Here is a 22134-nt window from a genome sequence, read left to right as displayed (position 1 = left end):
TGACTTTATAGCTTTGCAAGAGGCTAGTGGCTGGGTGAAATTACCGGGATTTAAGGCATTTAGACCACCAGAGATTGATCGGAGGGCGTATCGAGCGTCTTCACGGCCGTGCTAGTCCACCGCAACAGCACAGCGATTGAGCATACCATAGATAGCAGCAGAGAGGACTACGTCCTGCTGGTACTAGGTTCTGCCCAAAAGAAAGGACGATAAGAGTCTCTTTGTTCTTGATGGATATTGTTCTCCGAAAGATAATGGAGTGGGCTTGCCAGACCTCTTGATAAAGACGCAATGGCTAGCGGCTAGGGCTCCACTCATCGTGGTTGGAGATTTCAACGCGTCTCATCCGGAGTGGGGCTACATCCGAGCCACTCCAAAGGGAAATAGGTTTTGGCGGGTAGCTCAGGACCTGCAATGGACAATATTGAACAACCCGCTAGATCATACGAGGATAGGCAACAGCGTGAGCATAGACACCTTTCCGGACCTCACATTTGTGAAAGGTATTAGGGATGCAAAGTGGGTAAACACGGGACAGCCACTGGGCAGTGATCACTATATCATTTGCACGGTATTTAGTGCTGCTAAGCACAACGACAGAGTGAAAGGAACTAGAGTGACAGATTGGGACAGATTTCGGAAAGTCAGGAAAGACACAGTGAGCGGGAAAATCGAGGACTTGGGAGCCTGGGTTGAGGCGCTCAAGTGGACATAGAGGGTGCAGGAGGGTGCAGGAGGGTTTTACGGCAGACTCTACATTGTTACACATGTGGGAAGCGCATGCGAGTCTCCTTCGGAGGTGGAAGAAACAACAGCATAATGGGGTCCTCCGTAGGAAGGTGGCCAAGCTAGAACGAGAAATTGAAACCTACACGTTGGACTTGCAGTGCAAACAATGAGGGCAGATTTGTGAGAAGATGCAAAAAAAACATGGCAGTTGTTGAGGCACCTTTTAGATCCGGCGGCAACCAAATCGGCGCAGAAGGGACAAATGGCTAGGTTAGTTCATCAGTATCAGGGCACGACTGGGGAGTTCATTCAAGAACTACGAAGTCGTTACATAAACGGCGAGGCGGGCGGTTGCTTGCCGGATAACTCGGGAGAGGAAAACCTCGAATTAGATGCGGGCTTTACGGTGGCGGTGGTGGAGTTTGCAATGGGGCAGCTTCGTACTAAGTCGGCAGCGGGTCCGGACGGGGTTACTAATAAAATGCTGAGGAACCTGGATTTCAAGTCAGTGGGGGCGCTCACGGGCTTGATGAACAAACATTATGCGGCCGGAAAGGTCCAAGCAGAGTGGAAGCATGCTAGGATTACGTTTATTCCTAAACCAGGGAAGAATATCTGTATTGAGAATCTTCGTTCCATCTCGCTGACATCCTGCTTGGCCAAATTGATGGAGCATGTGGTCCGCAACAGGCTTCAGGGTTATGTGGAGGACAAGGAGTTGATACCTAAAACAATGATTGGCTTGAGGGCTAATTTATCAACGCAGGACGTCATGATACAGCACAAAAAGGACGTGGTTGATCCTGGGTACGGCAGGGGCACCAAGGCAATGTTCGGGCTCGACCTCACACAGGCCTTTGACAATGCCACCCATGAGGCAATATGAAGGAATCTATCGGACATAGGATTGGGGGGTAGAACCTTCCGATACATAAGATCATTTCTGGAGGATAGGACTGCGGAGATTGTAGTAGGAGAAATTAAATCGGATCCCTTCCCGTTGGGGGGCAGGGGGACACGACAAGGGTTGGTTTTGTCGCCGTTCTTGTTTAAGCTCGTCTTGATCTAGATACCCCCGAGGCTGGCAAGGATATCGCGACTTAAACATACATTTTACGCGGATGACATTACTCTATGGGTAACACGGAGAAGCGACGCACAATTGGAGGAAACTCTACAACAGGCAGTGGATATTGTGGAGGAGCTAGCGGGGAACGCAGGACTCTCGTGCTCTCCGCCCAAGTCCGAGCTTTTTGTGCTTAGAGATAAACCAAGAGGGATACATGCGACGCACTATGTGCCGCCACCACCGCTGAAGATGAAATTGGGGGTGCACCGGTAGCTGAGGTCCAAACGATTAGGATCCTGTGTCTGTATCTGCAGACTAACAGGAAGGATAGGAAAACTTTGTAAAGGCTTAAAAATTCGGTCAATGCTACTGTGAGACTAATCAGGAGAATCGCCAATCGTAAGCGAGGGGTCAAGGAAAAGGATTTGTGTAAGCTGGTACAGGTGTTTGTGCTCAGTAGAATAGTGTATGCGACGCCTTATATGAAGATGGACGCGACGGAGAAAGGCAAGGTGGAGGCTATGATTAGACAGGCGTATAAGGCGGCCCTTGGGTTGCCTAACAATACGTCTACCGAAAGGCTGCTGGGATTAGGGATGCACAACACCTTGGAAGAACTGTGGGAGGCACACTTAATGAGGCAACTCAGTAGACTTTCCAAAACAAGAGTAGGGAGGGATATATTGGAGAGGATTGGCATTGTAGTTGATCCTGCAGCCGGAACATGAAAATTCAGGTGAAGCGAGAAATACACAAGGGCTTGTACATGAAACCTTTGCGCTAAAATATGCACCCGATAGATCACGAGAACCGCAGGAAGGCAAGAGCCAGAGCTTTACATGCTAAGTACGGGAAGTACAACGGGGCAGTCTACGTAGACGTCGCCGAGCATAAGAACAAGGACGTATTTGCAGCTGCGGTGGTGGACGGGCGGGGACGCTTAGTTCCCTCTGGATCAGTCAAAACCCGCTCCTCGGAAACTGCAGAGGAGGCGGCGATAGCGTTAGCTATAGGTAATACTAAAGCTGACCTGATTTCCAGCGACTCTAAAACAGCCATGTGAAATTTGGCGAGGGGCAGAATCTCTGTCGCAGCGGCAGGATTGCTAAATTGGGCCACGGGGCAAGGGACTACGGAGGTGGAAATTGTCTGGGTACCAGCACACTCTACGAACCCTGGGAACGAGGCGGCTCACATGAATGCTCGAGGTTTCGTCAGCCGAGCAGGTGAGCCGGACGTTCCGGGGAGGTCAACGAGAGATGGGCTGGTGTCGTTTCACGACATTACTAACCATTACAAACTTGAGCGGAGAATTTACCCGCCCCCAGACAAGCAATTGGTGAAGGCGCAGGAAAGCGTCTGGCGAAGATTGCAGACGAGATCTTTCTATAACCCATACGTGTTAAACGAAATCTACCCGGACGTTCAGCCGGAATGCAAATGGTGCCAGGAACTGGCCACCTATGACAACATATTATGGAGCTGTAGCATAGCGCCGCCACCGGCGGATATTATGCGTGATCCTTCTCTCGAGCAGTGGGAGGCCGTGTTGGGCAGCTCAGACCCGGTCGTCCAGGCAAGGGCCGTGGAGTGGGCCACCCAGGTCACCATCAGCCATGAGCTGATGGCCATCTAGCACGGAATCGTCCGCACATGCGTTCTGACGAAAATAAAGTTTTTCCATCCATCTATCCATGCCCGCCGGCTGCGCACGGCACGCTTTTTCTCCTGGGCGCCCGCGGACGCGCCGCAGCATTCTATGGAGGCGTGTTGTTTTGGGCCAGTTGCGCGCCCCAGTCGTGTTGAACATTTTCAAAAATGCTCATAACAGCATCGATAATGCTATTATGAGGTTGGGCTGACGAGGTTGGTTTTTTCTTAAAGCCGCATGAACGGGGCATACTGATGTAAAAGGAGCTTTGAGGCGACTTCTATACGCCAGATAATTTTTCTGCCTCATGATGAGATGCTTTGCTTTGTGCGTCTGATCTAGTATTGCTTGTGGTAAATCCTCTTGTGTGGGGCTTATTAAGAGAAAGCCTTAGATTTCTGTTTCAAGGTCGCGTTGTGAGCTACAGAAAATATCACGTGACTGAACGAAGGCCGGACGCAAACTAAAGCATGTGCAGCCGTGTATAAGAGCTGATTACTGATTAGCAAATTTAAATATTGATGGATTAGTGACTACATTAAGATGAGTGAAAGTGTATTAAGGAGGATTAAGTTGTATTAAGGAGAACTAAGGTGTATTAAAGTCGATGAAAGTCGATTCAGGTGCATTAGGTAGAAATGTGGTGGATTAGGGTGGATTGAAGTGAATGAAGAAGGATTAAGGTAGATTAAGGAGGACTAAGGTGCGTAAATGAGGATTAGGGTGGATTAAGGTCGAAGAAGGTGGATTAGAGTGGATGAAGGTTGATTAAGATGCCTTAAGCAGGATTGTGGAAGACTAGGGTCGATTAAAGTGAAGGAAGGAGGATTAGGGTGGATTAATGTCGATGGAGGCGGATTAAGGATAATTAAGGCGCATTAAGGAGGAGTAGAGTGGATTAAGGTCATTGAAGGTGGATCATACTGAATTAAGAGGGATTAATGTACATTAAGGAGGATTAAGGCCATTAAGGTGCACAATGGATTTATATGAATTAAGGCTTATTACAGCAGGCTTTACCATCCTCATTCATCCACCTTAATCCTCCTTAATCCTTGTTAATGCACCTTAATCTACCCTAATCAGTTTTAATACTCCTTTATCAACTCTAATTGACCTAAATCCACCCTAATCCACCTAAATGCTCTTTCAACCACTTTAATCGTCTTTATAGACCTTAATTCACCTTCATTCGTCTTAATACACCCTAATCCACTTTAACACACTCTAATCGACTTCCATCAACTCTAATCCATCATAATCGCTCTTAGTCCTCCTTTATCAGCCCAAATTCACCTTAATCAACCCAGGCAGGTAGGTAGGCAATGACTCGAGAATCAAATTGCGCACCCTGCATAGACCATCAATTGAAAAGTATTGATAAAGTAGCTTATCTCTTTCTCAAAATTTGCTTTGGCTATCTTTTGCCACGAGTGGAATAGTCTTAAGAGGAACATTTAGATCGGAGGCCCTGATGTAAATACATGGGAAGAAGAAATCGTATTTCCCGGCAATCAATGCACCAAATCTGATGAGGTTTGTTGTATTTTAAAGAAAACATTGAAATCTAGAGACGGTTCGTAGCGAATTTTAGTTTACACTGCCAAGTTTTTGCAGTACTCAGTGTGTCGTTAAGGGAGTCACAGAAGCGTTACGAATTGGACGTAGCTAGTTGCGTCGCGTACTCTTCCGCTTTGCGGGCAATTTCTGCACTGCGTACTTTTAGCTTCCGGTTCTGTCTTTGTCGCTTCAATCTTTTCGTTAGTCCTCTGCGTGCCTCCGAGAGATGCAGTGAGTGAGGGTCTATCTCAGGTATTTCATATGTGCTGGCTAGTTCTTTTGTGAATGTGTCCTTTTTGACCTCAGTTATATTACAGATTTTTCTCAGCGCTTGTAAATTATATTTGCCACTGTTTCGGCATTTACATTGTACATCAGTCTAAACCTTTTCTTTTCTTTTCTGAAATGCTTCTATGTACTGATCTATTTATTGTGTATGCTATTTATTTTCGGGCCAGTGATTCTACGGTTTTGTTTTCTTTGTTGACTTCTGATGTAAGCCGATTTTATTGTTATACAATACTTATTGCTTATGCATCTTCTGCTTTTTCAAAATCTATCACGTTCAAGCAAGAGCAGTGCTTTGGAGATATGCGTTCTGAATAATTGAATTTTTCGATGCTGTGTGCTCTGTGTTAAGGATATGTTTGGCAAATGTGTATGTAAATGATCAGCCTTGAATTGTAGGGGCGCAGAGGCTCTGTCAGGCATTCTGCCTTTACCTCTGCCCACTACACGCAAAGAATCCGTGAAACCAACAATATATATATAGACATGAAAAAGGCAGAAAAACGTTTATTAAGAAAATATTTTCGAAGCTCCTAAAGGGGGCCCTGACCGACTTACTATAGAAGTAGAGAAAGGCATTTAAAGAGAAAACAGGCTATTTCAGAAACGCTTTCTCGCAAAACGTGCTTCAATGCGTTCAGAAAAAGCGGAGTTATCGGCAGTCAAACATGGCCTCCGCTGTGCCCCCTTTCCTTCTTCAATGCCTTGCACTGCGAATGCTACGGCACTTGGCGCGTGCCCCACAACGCTCCGCCTTCTAAATGCCACCGTGTCGCGCAGTTCAAATTTCATTTTTTTTAAATGTTAACACAAAGGCCACGACTTCCAATTTTGGTGCCTACGATGCGCTAAACGTAAGCCAATCACGATTGTCCTCTGCGAGCCGCAGTGCGCTGAGCCAGTGAACTCGTGGCGGCACCTCGCGGCGGCCGCGGTCTCTACGCCACGTAACAGACAGCAGCTGCGATGGAGGAAGGAAAGGGTTTTTCCTATCCTCCATGGCAGCTACCAAAAGCAGCTGCGTATGGGAATCCGCTTTATTGCGAAATAAAGCGTCCAGAAGAGAATGAGGAGCAGGCTCCTGTTGGAAAGAGAGCTTTTGAGAGAAAGGTAACTTCGAGCTTCGCTTGCGGGCTCCACGCCAACGCACCGCGTACGGCAGCAAAACTTGGCTGAGGGGTTCCCAGCGGCGTATGCTACCCGCGCACTGCGTTATTTTACCAAGCTCGAGGGGTGGTTCAAAGCCCTTTCAAGTGACTTACACAGTTCGAACTTTCGGCGCACCCCACCGATAACATGTTCGTCGTTATCTCCGAATGTAAAAATTACTCCCAAATTTGGTTCCTCCAGGGAAGCGAGAAACCTTTGCAAGCCATTTATATAACGCATGTAAACTAGTAGAAAACCAAGGTTTTGCATTCTAAAGCTGGTACAGCGTAACACAGAAAGGAAGAAACAAGCCGAGCGGGCCCGATACAGGAACAGAGCGCTGACTTCCAACTGGTGTATTGGCAGTGCCTTGCGAGTTTAACCTTGCATGACAGAATTGCGTGTTCTGTGACTCGTGATGGCGTAGCCTTCTATCGGTGTGATGCTTTGTGAAGTGTTTTGACGACTGTCCTGGTGCTTTCATGTATCTATATATTTCGTGCAACCTGCCAATAAACCAGTTGGAAGTCAGCACTATGTTCCTGTATCTGGCCGGCTCGGCTTGTTTCTTCCTTTCTGTGTTGCGTTGTACCGTTTTTAGAATGCAATATACCAACTCGCCCAATCCTCAACCCTGGTGAAGGTTTAACAACTTTGCTTACCCCCTCAAAATTTGCCTACACATCACCCCTATATGGCACGTAAGCCGTTTAATTTTTTTTTATGTAAATTCAGTGACCATAGTTTTTCTAGGAGACTGGAAAGTCAAAGATACGTTTTTCAGGAGCTTCGAGTAGCACTAACAACTCCACTATAAAACAGTTATTTAGGGTAAAAAAGCGGTCCACACGTTAACTATATAAAGTTGATAAGTATAGCCGCTATGCTGGCGCCATCCTGTGCACTAGAGCGAATCAGGGCAGTATTCCGCGAAGCCAGCGGCGCTTGCAAACGGAGGTTTCTAAAAATTGATCGACTTACCTTCCCCAGTGAGACTCGTGGGCGTCAGCTATGGGTAAAGTGGATATAAATAATTCTCCAAATGTCACGCCGGCCCCAACTTCACGCCGACTTCTTGCTTATTTTCCGACAATGTGCTTCTAATTCGGAATGCCCCTCATTTGTGCCGCAAGCACGACTGGGAGTTTCTTTTCACTGTTATTTTTTTAATCATACGTTCGCTGGTCATTACGTAATATAAAAAAAAAAGAAAAATGCTTGGCGGAGTGCGCTTCTTACGTTCAACGTCATTCAGCGTGTCGATCGATCGATTCACTGGTTAGGTGGTTCGTCGATTATTTGCCTCACGTAACACAGCCACGAACAAACCCACGGCGGATGTTGCGCATTGATGCTGTCCCCCACCACAGGTTTTATCGCATTTAGATAGTTTCAGTGCGAAGGAAGAATTTACGCTGCCATATCTTTCGCTGGCATCGCCGAATAAAGACGACGATGAAAGTATCAAACAGGAGGTGAAAATAAAGGAAGAAGGCAAGGATGGTAACCAGTGAAGCATCTGGTCGGCTACCCTACAGCTGAGGGAAGGGCAATAGCTAGAAGGGAGAGAGGAAAGGAAAGACGAGTTGAATGCGTGCGCGCACGCCTACAGCGCCGCGCGGTCGAAGGCGGCCACACTGGACAGATGTCCTCTAGAAGCACGAAAGTGCCTTCACTGCCTCTGAGCCGACAAGCGATAGGGACGGTGTTGAAGGAGGCTCTGCATGGACAGCGGCCGATCGTCTAGTCCTCGCGATGAGTTGGAGAGTGATTGTCTTTGAAGCACTGATAGCTGGACGAGCTGGTATTGAATACTGACGAAGAATAATAATAGTGTCATAAGCAAGGGACGCCATTCGTGGCTGCAGCAAATGAAGCGCTTTCTAATCAGTACGACGGAGTTAGGCAGTCAAATTATCCAGTGAATACTTTTGGCTTGCTTGAGTGAAACAATAGAGGGGAAGTTAAGATTGTAAACGAAGAGTGTCATGACGAAAATGGTTAACGGAAAGAAAAGCCAGTCGACAGTATTCCTTATCTGAACACCATGTTTCGCCGCATCAAGAACGTGTGAAGCCGATTTGGTACGCGTGGAAGGGGTGTGGTGTACCGCATTCGCCTGTCCAGCGGGAAAAGGTACGTCGGCCATATCAGATGGTGTTTGAATAACCGCGTGGTGGACCACAGAACTTCATTTGGACGGCCAACCCTCGTGTTCTTTGCGCCTGCGTTGCAAATAATGCACTTGTAAACCGTTGCTGAACGATACCAGGGTGCCGTCGAGGCACAAAGATGGAGCGGGAGTGCGCTGAAGCGTTCTTAATTTTTTTTTTATTCACGAGGTTGGTGGTACGTGCGTTGTGAGGCCGTTAGTGATGCTTCTTACTTTAGACATTAATTCTTTAGCCGCTAATCTTTAAGCTTTTTTGCACGTTCTTGTGCAGTGTTATGCATTTGGGTTTCTGACAATAAGCCACAGCTGCTAGTACTGCACTCGTGCCGAGTATCCCTCCCGTCCCTGGTTCATTCGTGCTATTGTGCCGCAGTGTGATTTTCTTTGCGATTCCAATCGAAAAATGTGACACGAACGCTCGGCGTTCTCTTCGCAGCCGCAGACTTCGCACAGAACACTGTCGGTTTTTTTTACAGTTAGTAAGCGTAAGCCTCCTCGAAGACAACTCTTAACGAAATCAACTGTTAACAATATGAAAGGAATAGCTATATACCTGTAAGTTATTCTTGTTCATGGTGTCACGTGATGCAAGTTAAGTAACACAGTCGACCATGTGAATGACCAAGTAAACCGCATGGGGTCAAATAAGCACCAAATATTCTGCGCAGTCTTGGTCAGTGCTGCTGTCAGCATCAATGCCACAGTGTATATACAGACTGTTCTATTATAGAAACTTTCTCTCATATCCAGACAATGAATGTACCATAACCACGTGTCACTGTGCGCCTGCACGCGTTTTGAACTGCAAATGAGTAGTGAAAAAAATAGCAGGGCGCCACTTCAAGGCGCTCTCTCCTACGCAACCACATGCGTAGGAGAGAGCATGTGGTTGCGTGGGAAACTCTACACAAAGGAAACCACCAGGTGGCACCAAAAGCCCCAGGATTCCGTCCGCAGTAGTTTGTCATTCATATTTTGTTGCAATGTATAACCCTATGTCCTGCAACAGCCTCTGCATAGAGTCTATAAGCTTGTAAGAAAGAAATGAAAAGAACGACACCATGACGCACGACGACAGCACAATTGCTCAGTCGTTTTGGTCTCTGGACTCAATCGTGGGGTGTGAGAAACGGGTCACTTAGCCAGGCCACCTTTAATTTCTGCAATGGCATATGCGACGACTGCTCTCGGTGCTTTATTGAGTTAGGGGGGGGGGGGGGGGGGTGTAGGGGCTGCAACGCCCCTAAGCCAAACCGTAGCTGAATGTGCCGCTGCTGTCGAGGACTCCCGTGTTGAATTCATCAAACTGCAGTTCCTTAGCAGACGCCAACAGCGCTGTACGCCAGAGTTATACAAATTTGCCCCTGTAGATAAAAAGCGGGCATCGCTATAGCCCTGAATTGATCTCTGTGCCTCTTGCGCATCTTGGCCATGGAGGCATGGTGGCGTGAGCGAGCCGATACATCGACAGCTGAAAGGGCCAAGAACGGCAACATGTCTAAATAGGTGACCTTGCGTGATCACTTTATTATTTTCTGCACGGGTCGGCCAGCGGCCACGCAGGCACGCGCGCTACCGTTACCGTTTTAGGTGCCTGCCAAGGACGACAGCGGTCTAAACATGCCCCTAAGAACGAGCACCTGCGTGCAGCCTTAACCTCGACCTGACCTGTGCGGGCTTCCTACAAGCAGTGCACTATCTAGGAGACCACCATGTCATATAGAGCATATGTTATGTTTCCCGGGGCGAATTTTGGCTCGTGGCTGAACACGCGATGATGCCGCCATTCAGTGAGGAGTATTGCGAAATGAAGGTGCACTGAGTTGGAGGGGGGGGGGTGAGGGGTTCGAACGGACCGGACTTTATCCTAGCAACAGGGCCATGCTTTTGAAACGCACGTTGTGAGCAACGTCATATGCTATATACGGTTGCGTAGGAAGAGGCGAAGGAGGGCGGTGAGAGGTGTGTGCGTGTTAATCTAGATAACTTTAAGAAAGCTGGCGTCTTTAACTGCCTCGGGCTAGTCCTCCTAACATGGCAAAAGAAAAATGAAAATCACAAAAAGGGGTAGGCTTCAATAGCAAGATCACACCGACAGTTTTTCGCGTCATTTAAGGAAAGCTCACAAAATCGTGCTGGAACACGCTCGCACATCAACACAAGTAATGTTTGTGAACTCAGTCCAGGAAGGCACAGAAAATAGTAGAAGAACACACATCAACATCCAAAAAACATGCAGAAACGTTCACAGTACTCTGCAGTTAAATATCCTGGAACTGCTAAGCACTCCTCATGAGTCGTGAATGCGAAAGCATTATTGCCCAATTAAACTCTGTTGTTTTGCGCGGCGAGTAATGTGCCATAGCGGTACGGGCTGCCAGCAACAGCAAGCAGAAGCAGCCTGCGGCGCCATCACCGCATCCCACCGACGCGGCGATGCCTTCTTCCCTCACGCAACACATTGCGCGCTAAAGGTGGGCACGTCTTCCCTGTCGGCCCGCTCTGCCAATGCGTTCCAAGATAGTACGAGGCCTGTGCACCTCGATTTATGACGTCATGCTACCTTGATCGACACCCATAGAATCTAGTGGGAATGCTCCTGAGTTAGCCGCGGTAATTTTGACGTGGCCGCTTTTGGTCACGCTGGGTTCGATAGTGGAAATTTTGCTCGAAGCAGCACGACGTCATAAAGCGGAGCGCACAGGCCTGCTATCCAGAGGCCCTTGGCGCTACTCCGTCGTGGAGCGCTCGTGGCGAGACCGCGAGAGCGCGAAACTCGAAGGGCCGCTCGGTGCCGTTCAACTGGACAATAGTGACTTCGCATTCACAACTCGTGAGAAATGCTTAGGTGCCCTAGCATTTTGCAACAGCATTAATGAGGCTCAAATAAAGGTCACCAAGCTGAAATATTAAGAAAACTTACAACTCCCTACCAGAACGCACCACCAAACGAATTTCAGAAGGAAATACGCCTTCTACCAATGGGAACACGTCGCCTTTTTGTCTTCTTTTTCTGCTTCTTCTGAGAACAAAGAGCTACACTAAGTTTGCAAAAAAACTAGCTATACTTGGTCATTTGGTCACTGTGTAACGCATTAACCAGTGTCCAAGCGTAAAGTATAAAAAAAATGAAAAGTCTTCCAACACATGGGGAATTGAGGTGGAATACAGGCGGGCAGAGCGAAAACGAATGGTCGTTGGTTTCGACACTTTCAGGGCAGCAATTCTGCCGATAAACAGCATTTGTCAGGCACTGCTCTTCTTCACTTACTGTCCAGAACCTGACAGAGAAAGAGAGAGCGTAAACGGACACTCTGTTTCGTATAACACAAACCGCTCTGGTAATGAGACATTGATGGACAAATCTATACCCTGCTGTTGTGCGGGGAAAGTGAGTGCCCGGAACAATCGGCTTTAGTGTGTCATCGTTCTCCCTCGTTCCCGCATCCAGAATGTGTCCCCATGCTGATAGCTTTGGTAAGAGAGGTTTGCGAACGCCTTTCGGGCGTGCTTACATACTCGAATGTCGTTTTCGCTCACTGACCTCGCTGGAGCAACGGAGCGCACTGAATTCTGGTGAGCGACAGTTTTAGGTCTATAGACCTGTTCATCGGGCGAGGAGGAAAGGGCGTGTCGCGTTCCTTTCCTCCTTTCCCGCTAGCGAAAGCCGTGCGGCGCTGCATGAATGTGTTGGAGTCGCGTGCTGCGGATAGATTTGGAGATGTTTCAGCTCGTTATCCGTCACACTTATGTGATGTGAGCTCATACGAAGTCCTCGAAGAACCACTCTGTAGCCTTCCGGTACAAGCAGTGACTACAGTACGCGGTAATTTCATCTTGGCTGCGCAAACACTGACGTGCGTCATCAGCCGCAGAATGCGTATTTGTTGCGTGAACTGTTTTTACTGTATCGGTTTTCAAGCAAAGAGGAAAACCGATATCTATAAATTGCCCAGCGTGGATTGGAAAACATTCTCATTGTCTGATCGCTTAAATGGAGTGGGAACTACAGCATAAGAGTGCTCGTGTATGGCGGACCCAATGAAATCGCGAAATATCTAAGCACTAATCGCCATAATATGTCTGGATAAGCCACCGGCCTTGTCCTCACGCATTTCAAGTCTAATAGACTTAAAATCACAGTGCTATGTCTCTACGTTGGCCTCCTGTTTGAGGCCGATGGCGTTGCTCAACACAGCGATCACTGCTGTGGGTAAACCAGCATGACATATATAGACTTCTTGCTTCGGCATTTATTTTTTGCCCTATAGAGCACTAATGTCCAAAGGGCATCACATCAAAAAAGAACCCGACGATTACTTGTGAGAAAATCTAGTTCCATAAAACGGATCTGTACGTCGTAGAAGACGGGACGAACACGATCGAACAAAAAAAAAGAAGATCGTTTTCGTCCTCTTCATTCACGAAATATACACAAGAAGAAACAATGGCTAATGCCCAAATAAGACTTTGCATGGTCATGCCGCATGCTTTTAACATGCGCTATATATGGGGTGTCCCAGCTTACGTTAGCCAAGCTTTTCGACCAAAAAGTAAAAGATATAATAAATTATCTAGTTGTTCCCTTCTGAGAACTCTGACGACTGAACGTCGTAGTTCTTATGATTGTATCTTTTATCATGTTTTCCAAATATTTTTTTTTTCGTTGGACAGCTTGGCTAACGTTAGCTGGCGCACACATAGAACAAACGGATGAACCACCCAGCACCTACCACTGCTTCGAACGGCCGTGCTATCCCCCACCGGTCACTCGACCTCTTGACAAGTGTGATTAAAACCCTAGGGTATCCTGTCATTGCAAATGAAAACCTTTTTTATTCGTTGATGAAAACATCATCCAACAAACGAGGTAGTCAGGCAACGTATCTACATATACCAGTTTGAAAGCTCGTCAATGTAGACAGCGCAACTTAATCCGCTGCAGAATGGTAGCCACGCTGTTAGAATCGTCGTATATGTTTCTTAACTGTTCATTTATGCTCTACCGTAGCTAGGAATTGCATTGAGAGTGCTGCAGTGAGGTCACATTCATGAAATAAATTTTCATAAATACACAGCTGAACTCCGAGGCTGATTGTTGGCTATAATTAAGACGCGCATACACATCACGCTGGGCGCTCCAGCGTCCACCTAAACGCCAGCAGAAACTCCGGCCATACCGACTTGCATGATTTCAAGCACTTCTAACCGAACCATTTTCAACATGGAAGACGCCACGTCATACACAATAGACTGTGCGAGTGCGATAACAACCGCGAGAATGTGCCACCGAGCCTATACCTAACATACAACACGGAGCGCTCACCGAAACCAGCATACGGACCGTCCATAGATGGCACCACTGCGTATTAATGATGGCGGCGCCCATCAAAAAAAAAAAAAAAACGGTCTATGTCACGAAGAATGGCGTTTTAAGAACTACTTGAGTTAAGTTAACACGATTGAGAACGAACCCGTATATCATAATTGAGACACTTCTGTTCTGCTTCGTTATAAATCTGTCTTTGTAGACATTCATGCATGTATTGTGCAGCAAAATTAAGGGAAAAAATTACTGCAGAAAATTCTTATAGTGGAGCTTGTCGGATATGGCGGAAGCATTATTTCCAGTTGCTCATATTGCACTCATGCAACGAAGGATCGACTTAGTGGCCGAGTTACACAGCGCCTTACTGTGCCAAGGATGACGCAATGTGCTGCAATTATTGCAATGGCATTTTGCAATTACACTATTGGGGAACCCAATTAGTCGGAAATATTCTTATTGAACGAAGTGTCGCATTCGTAATGATTCTTAATTTGGCTGAGGTCATCTTGTTTGCGTTAAGCAATCCTGAGTAGCCTTAGAAAATTTATTGGTAAGCAACCGAAATTAGGCTTAGATCTCCCTAATTACCCTTAATTACCCTTTGTTAGTTTCAGTAAGCTAATTTTAATCAACTGAAATTACGCCTGAATATTTCGTTGCTATTCACTCTTCATTGGGCTAATTCATTATTTATTCAAATTATCTTCCTTAGGCTTCCTACCGTTGATCAGTCTTAAGTTGTCTTATTTAGGCATAACCATTTCATTGTAATTATTCTTTTTAGTTTTTCATTACCCTTAATTGCTCCTAATATATCTTCAGTACTGACTATATATAGTAATAATCATAAATCTGAGTAGTCAAGTAGTCACTAGGCATTCTCATATGACTCATACCGCATAGCACCCCAGGTATACCTATGGAGCCCATGGTGTCGTGCGTTACAGACGGACGGAGGGACAGATTTCTAAGGGATGTAGCCCTAGAATGCTTGCGCATTAAAATAAAATCGGGAAGAGCCGTCTGCAATGACGCCGAATCCAACAAATACATAACGAGTTTCCGAGCCAACGTGCAAATACGGTATGCACTTTGTGTATTTCAATTTCATGAAACGCTTTTCCGGATACTACATAAATGCGAACGGCAGCAGACACACAGTTCAGATCAAACAGAGACAAATGAACCTATAACAAGTAGCTACACAGCTCCTTCACGATCACCAGCCGTGGTTGCTTAGTGGCTTTCATGTTGTGCTGCTAAGAAAGAGGTCGCGGGACCAAATTCCCCCCATGGCGGCCACATTTCGATGGGGGCCAAGAGCAAAAACAGCCGTGTACATATATTAGGTGTACGGGAAAGAACCTCAGGTGGTCAAAATAAATGTAGTCCCCCACAATGACGGCGCTCATAATCACATAATCGTTTCGGCACGTAAAACGTCATAATGAATTTCTTAACAGTTAACTCATGGTCATATTTAATGTCCATTGGTAGACGGCAGTTCCGCTTTCTATAAACGGACCTCAGCCTCCCGGTTTCGTGGTGTCGCTGCTAAAATTATTAATTGTAATTCCTTGAGCTTCGTAGGTTCGCAATTTTTTACGAAGCAAGTGCTATTTCGATTTATTTTCTAACATTCATAAGTTATCTAAAGCAGTCAAATTTTGGGGTCCATCATAATTACACAATTTTACTGGACCGCCACTTCCATTGCCAACGGGAAGACCACGGCACCTTTCATCATCATCGTTGCCTTGCACATAATAACCCTCTCATGTAAATTCCCGAAAAGCTTTCAGTAGACGTGTAAATTGTTGAAAAAGCTTAAAGCTTTTTGATAGCACATAAAATTATAACCAGAGTAGCCTATTTTATTCGCTGAGTAGGCCTTCCGAAGAATGAGTGTGAAAGAAATATTCCAGTTTGTTTTGTAAAGATGATCGTCGACTGTTGTTTAAAAAAATTTACTGGTGTTCAAATGAAATGAAAATTGTTGGCACTGTTTCACCCAAGTATGGGCGCACCATGTACTTCATTTTCGACTGTACTCGTGTCTGTTAATGCAGTGGATTCACCCTAGTTAGGCACAAGCTGAGTTAGCATACGAAGCTCGGAGGTACGAAATTCGTTGACCACAGAGTCTACGGGGCTTCATTATGTGGTGAATGCTGCTTTGTTATTTTTTACGGGTACTCTGCCTTGGAATTAGAGAGCTAATAGCCGGATAGGCTGAATTAATGTACGTATCCTAAAGCGCAGTATCATTTTGCAGTGTATTGTTATGATCGACCTGGCAGGTGTGAGAGACATTCGAGCGGGCGTCCCCATGTCAAAATAATTGCCCTGTTCTGCGAAACGGCGTCAACCCCTTTATTCCCCGAGCAGACAAAAAGGGATGGACGAAGAGAAGAAAAACCGAAGGAGGCTGTCGACTGCAGAGCCTGACGAATGCACTAATGCTTCCACAGGCTCCCCGGCAAGACGTCGACAACCACGAGACAGAAAGGGTTAATTAAGGTCATGTTAGATCCCGCATGATTGACCTGTCAAGTTTGAGAAGCGCTCAAGCGGGTATCCTCATGTCCACATAATTGACCTTTCCACCGAAACAGCGTCGACCCCTTTTTCCCCGAGCTGAAAGAAAGAGACACACGAAGGAAAAAAAAAACCGGAAGGTTAGGGACGACGGCAGAATCTGCTTCCACAGGCTCCCCACTAAGACGTCGACCACCAAAGGACCACCAGGGGTTATTTACGGCCGTGTTGGCCCCCATGTTAATCAGAACCGCTCGAGACACAGACGAGAGTCACATACATGTACCAATGAAATCAATACAATCTTTTCTACTTTTTTTCATCATCACGATGCCCGGCTTCGTTGTCGTTGCCTGATTCTTGCGGTGAGAGCCACCTCACCCAATCGAGATCTTATTAGTATACAAATAGCTGTGGCGACGGCGAGATTCCAAATCGCGTAGTTCAACTCACCGTTTGGCCGTTGTCTTGCTTCGCCCCGTTGGGAGCTTTCAATTGACCTCCGTGTGGTAGTTCCTGCGAATGGATGATAAATAGCAATCCAACGTTAAGAAAAGTTATGCCTACCAATAACAGTTCTTTCAACTAGCAGGACGCACAAATGACACTTAACACTTAAAATTAAGGTGTTTTACGTGCCAAAACCACTTTCTGGTTATGAGGCACGCCGTAGTGAAGGACTGCGGAAATTTCGACCACCTGGGGTTCTTTAACGTGCACCTAAACCTATGTACGCGGGTGTTTTCACATTTCGTCCCCATCGCCGCCGTGGCCGCCGTGGCCGGGATTCAATCCCGCGACCTCGTGCTCAGCAGCCCAACACCATAGCCCCTGAGCAACCACGGTGGGTACGCTTAACACTTGTCACATCTTTAAAGTGAGTGCCAAACAACAGAGAGGATCACGAGAAGGTGGAGGCTTGAAGTGATGAACAGTTGTCGATCAAGGATTGTCACTGGAGTCGATGTTTCGAAAAGAGAACTTGGGTTTGTCAGTGTTTCGTCTGCCCTGACGAAGTCGGGGCCCTTGTTGAAAGATTGGCTCAAGCGGCATCCCTCGTTCGACCATCGACCGCTCGCTTTAGCTTGAGTTTGATCAGTCAGTCAAATCTGAGTGACACTTTAGATCACTGACACTTATAGCATCTTTACAGAGTTACTGCTTTGCACGTTACTGAAAAGCTTAGCTCTCTATCAGTGATTTATTCTGGATGACATGTTAGGGGAAACGAACGGACGTGACCTGCGATTGTCATGGGGAACAAGTAATCAGGCTTGGCTCCCGGAAAAGACAGTAAAGAGCGATGCGAATGTCATGTCAAGAGTGGGACGTAAAACACGTAAGTTTTAGGGGCCTCTAAATATCAGTTGAGCGTGTCCGTGATTCCACAAGACTAACCTTTGAAATTTAGGTGGAAGCTGAGTCATAGTAGTAATTTGACCAGCTCAGATGCTCACTATTATGTTACATGTCATAGGTGTGCCTGTCGCCCTCTTTAATGTCATGCTTCTGTTCTCGTGGGAAATTATTGACAAAGCACGAACTAACTTGACACACTCTCCGGCTAAGGAAAGTGAGTACTTTTCTAGGAGTGTTCCACTTTCGCTTATTATGACAATCGTCGTGATTGGCTTCTGAAAAAGATAACAGCCAAGCTGTCAATGCGAGAAGAGGTGCTAGAAACGTTTTGTGTGTGTTGTCATGGTTCTGAGAAGGAAAAAAAAGGAAACTGAATGACTAGCACCGTTCATATTTTGTGAAAATGTGACAAATGTTAGGAATCACATGTAGGAACATCTTCATATGTGTTGTTTAATTTAGGAGACAAACAAAAATTGCAACAGTCGCGTTTACGGCCTGTATTACGGCGCTATATGAAGTACTTATAATGTTTCCCCGATTCCCTGGAAGGGAGAAAAACGGCAGCAATTTTGTATTTAGAGAAAATGGGCACCATGCCATGGATAATATACACCAAAACTTTGAAGCGGGAATGTTAATTATGTGCCTTTAAAGTAATTAGTGAATACTCATTTTCTCCCACGTTTGATGCAATTCACGAGGTATTTCGTTGGTTCTAGTAAATGTTATTGCTATATTATAGTCTGTTATTGATTTATCTCGTTACCTGCTGAGTTTATACTCTGTCTGAATGTATGAATGAATGCTTGCTTTGATGACGGCAGTTGGTGGCTCTCTTCAGTCCCTCATGTTCTGCACCCGATGTGTCTGCTTATGAGTGATTTCTTGTCTTTTTTTACATGATTGCTATCCTATTTTATTAATGACTGTAATTAGCATATTGTGTATATAAACTCACTCCTGTAACACTCCTAAGTGGGACCAACAGTATATTCAAATAGATAAATGAATAAAAATGAATATATATCGGCAGTGTGTTGACAGGAATAAATAGTGACCTCACTTGTTCCATGTGTCATTGTCTAAATTATCCACGCTTAGTTTTCCACTCGACAACAGGGAAGGTTAACTTTGTAACATATAAAGGATTGTCGCTCTGTGGTATCTGTCAGAAAGTTGTTGCACAACTGTTTGCCATGCATGAAAAGAAAAAAAAATCTACGGATGCTCGGCGCAACTTGTCGAACTATAGTTGCGTACAACTTTAGACGGGAGCGGCAGTTTCCCCTCCAAGGCGGATGCACACGAGCCTCCACCAATGGGCGCGCACTCTAGACTGACGTCATGAGACGGACGGCCGGCCACTCCACGGACGGAGAACATGGCATCCCGAGTTCCGAACTGGGCCGAGTCGCCGCAGCGGGACAATTTCTTTAGTCGCAGAGGCAATTGGCTACCGCGCTTTGATAATCTGGGCGAGCCTTCCCTGCCTTCTTAATTTGTAACAGACAATAGGTAATTATTATTGTTCCAATCTCTTTATTCATGTTTGATTCCGGCCCTATTTTCAGGCAATCTACTTATCAGTTATTCTATTTTGTGTCCCAACAGATAAGTTGCAAAAGCCTGAAGTATAATATATCGATGAGATTTACATTCTCACTTTTCCAGATAGCAGGTGGAAGCACCATTGTTAAGGTTATCAATCTTTCTCTTTTCTGTAAGCTGACCTCAAAGTGCCGTTGTGACACCTCACAAAAGCAACTTATTAACAGGCCCCCTTTCCCTCGTCTCTGGTATTTAACCAGATACATGGATACTTGTACTTAAAGCAAAATCAATGAATGCAAACGGCAAATTGCTTCAAACTGACAGCACTGAAAGTAGAAAGAGTCTATGAATTTTAATTAGGTTGCTCATGTAAGCTTAACATACTTGAGCCATCACCTCCTACAGAGCAGTCCAATGATAACAAAGAGGAGCAAAACTTGAGAGGCTATATATGAGCGTTTGTAATTCCTGCGATATAAATAACGCAAAGGTTTATCAAAACAAACGACCTGCGCTAACCACAAGTGCAAACTCTGAGACGCCCAACTCCGGCTCCTGTTTCACCCGCAATGCTTTCAAACTTCCCAAGGGGAAGTCGAAGTCCCCCCACCAATGTGCGGAACTCTCTAGCACAATGTATTCAGCGGGCTCGTCCTGACGGAACCCAGGCTCTGTGCATAGTGATTCCTACTGGTGAAGTGTCTTGTGAAATAACTGGTGCTAGCTCCTTAGATACAAAGCGGCATCTCGTTGCATAAGATATTTTAGAAATAATTCCGGAAGCCATGAGTGCGCGGCTGCAAACAGCACGCGCTATCACCAGTCTTCAATCTAGGGCTCCCTCGCCCGCATAGCATGGCGACGCCTGGGAGCTTTCACTGGTATGGTTTGCGTAAAGCAAAAAAAAAAAAAAATTGATTTATTGATGCCTGAAAAGAACCCACGTTTTGTTGGAAGAAAAAGAGAGCAAAAAATATCCTTTCCCATAGTAATGACGCTTCTTCCCGAAAACCACCAAACACTTCGCGAGATTTGCCCCTTATTTTTTTTTATGTTGCTGAACTTTTTAACGTAGCTCTTTTCCTCGGCTCGGCGTCACCCTCTCATCTCTCAAGCTGAAAAATTGAGTTAAACTTATTCAATCAAAGTGTCATCAAGGTAAATTTCAAGAGTTCTTCGCGCGACAGCTGAGATCCATTACCTTGTTAAAACGTCCAACTTCCTGCAGCGGTGATGAGGTGATTTATCATTTTTACAGCCAGCGGCCACGTTAAAAACGCGACACATTCAGGAAGCAACAGCAGCAGCCACCATGGTCGGTTCTTCGCGATGCAGGACCTAAGCTGACGCCATACGTTTACTCTGATTAGGGTATAGGAAATATCTTCAACGCACAAAGACGGATCCTTCTACGCTTCTCCGCCACAATTCTTGTTTTCGCTAAACTTAAACAAGCGATCGCCGGAATGCTGACACGATACTCAACCATTTATGGGCTCTTGGGAGGTTGCAGGCGTTTCACCAGAATGTGACACGAAATATTGATTTCGAAAAGTTCTTTCATGGCGTACACGGAAGCGAAAGAACGGCTATAAAGTTTCATCAGCCCTGTTGGAGCCGCGGCTTGGCGGCTGATTGCGGCTTCTTGCCTTCTTGCAGCACGTTAACGAGCCCCGTAGAACTAACTTCGCGAAGAAGGTCCGTCGATGGTTCACCGTACGCTTGGTGTCGAGTGAAAACAACAAACTCCATTGACGCCTCGTCGACGAGAAACTTCACCCACATGTCTCGTCTTCAAAAGCTGTCGACAGCGCCAGAATGCAGCGTTCCTATCTAGAGCTGCTATAGAAAAGACTTAATCTTAGTGAGACCGGTGTCGTCCTAGATTTTATCTCATTTATTCGTCCCCACTTCTCCCCTTAGGCCATTTCTTCGTCTTTATTCACGTGTCCAGCACAGACTTCTGCAACGTATAAGCCGATCCATCAATTTTATGTATGTAGTGTGCAGCACAGTTAACCTGATTGGTAAAGAGTGGCCACTCGAACCATTTCGTGGCCGAGACATTAGCTGCGCGACCACCCATCAGACGGCATGACAATGTTTGCGTACACCCTATCACAAAGGCGGTCCTGTTATCATATATTTGCTTAGTTTGGATGACCATCGCATTCTGCAAGCGATCAATATCATTATCTAGCCGCTAGCTTCAGTTCACGCGCAGCTCCCCTTGCTGCTGCGCCGTCGGCGTCAACGTCCACTGCATTTTTCGTATTTTCTTATCGTGTTTTCCGGTCTGCAACTCGCACCTTTGTATAAGTCGCAACCCCTCAAGCGGCAGTTTTTCCGAAAGAAATCGTATATAAGTCGCACCTGTGTATAAAACGCACTTGTTCATTTGGTAAGCTATTTGAAAAAAAAAGAAAATGCCGTGACATTTTCACTTCGTGAAGAGGGTCACGTGCAACGTATCGGCGCCAGTCCTATAGAATAGCGATAACAACGATATGTACACTCCAGGCGCATTTCGGCCGTCGTGGTCGCCGCGATGTTCTGTAAAAAGTCCGAGGGCGATAATTCGTCCCCGCGCACCGTACGCTGCTTGTTGGAGTGAAAGTGTGTGGCGGTGAGCTGAATCACGCACAAGGGAGGAAAGCGGGGAGGCAGCGCGTGAAGGAGGTGGTGTGCCTTGTGCTCCGGTAGCAACTGCGTAATTCGCGCAGCGGCGCGCGCCG

At 46.2% G+C, this 22134-nt stretch overlaps 1 long non-coding RNA gene across 1 annotated transcript in view; it reads right to left on the bottom strand.

The window, feature by feature from the left end:
- The window catches only part of LOC142587070 (uncharacterized), a 482522-nt gene that overhangs the window by 207189 nt on the left and 253199 nt on the right, over positions 1 to 22134 (bottom strand). The window contains exon 3 of the long non-coding RNA XR_012829346.1: positions 16940 to 17002. This is a non-coding gene — a long non-coding RNA (uncharacterized LOC142587070). The remainder of the gene's footprint in view (positions 1 to 16939; positions 17003 to 22134) is intronic.

This window comes from Dermacentor variabilis, chromosome 7 (genome assembly GCF_050947875.1).
Source record: "Dermacentor variabilis isolate Ectoservices chromosome 7, ASM5094787v1, whole genome shotgun sequence".
NCBI classification, from domain to species: domain Eukaryota; kingdom Metazoa; phylum Arthropoda; class Arachnida; order Ixodida; family Ixodidae; genus Dermacentor; species Dermacentor variabilis.
This window is presented reverse-complemented; position numbering and strand designations above follow the sequence as displayed.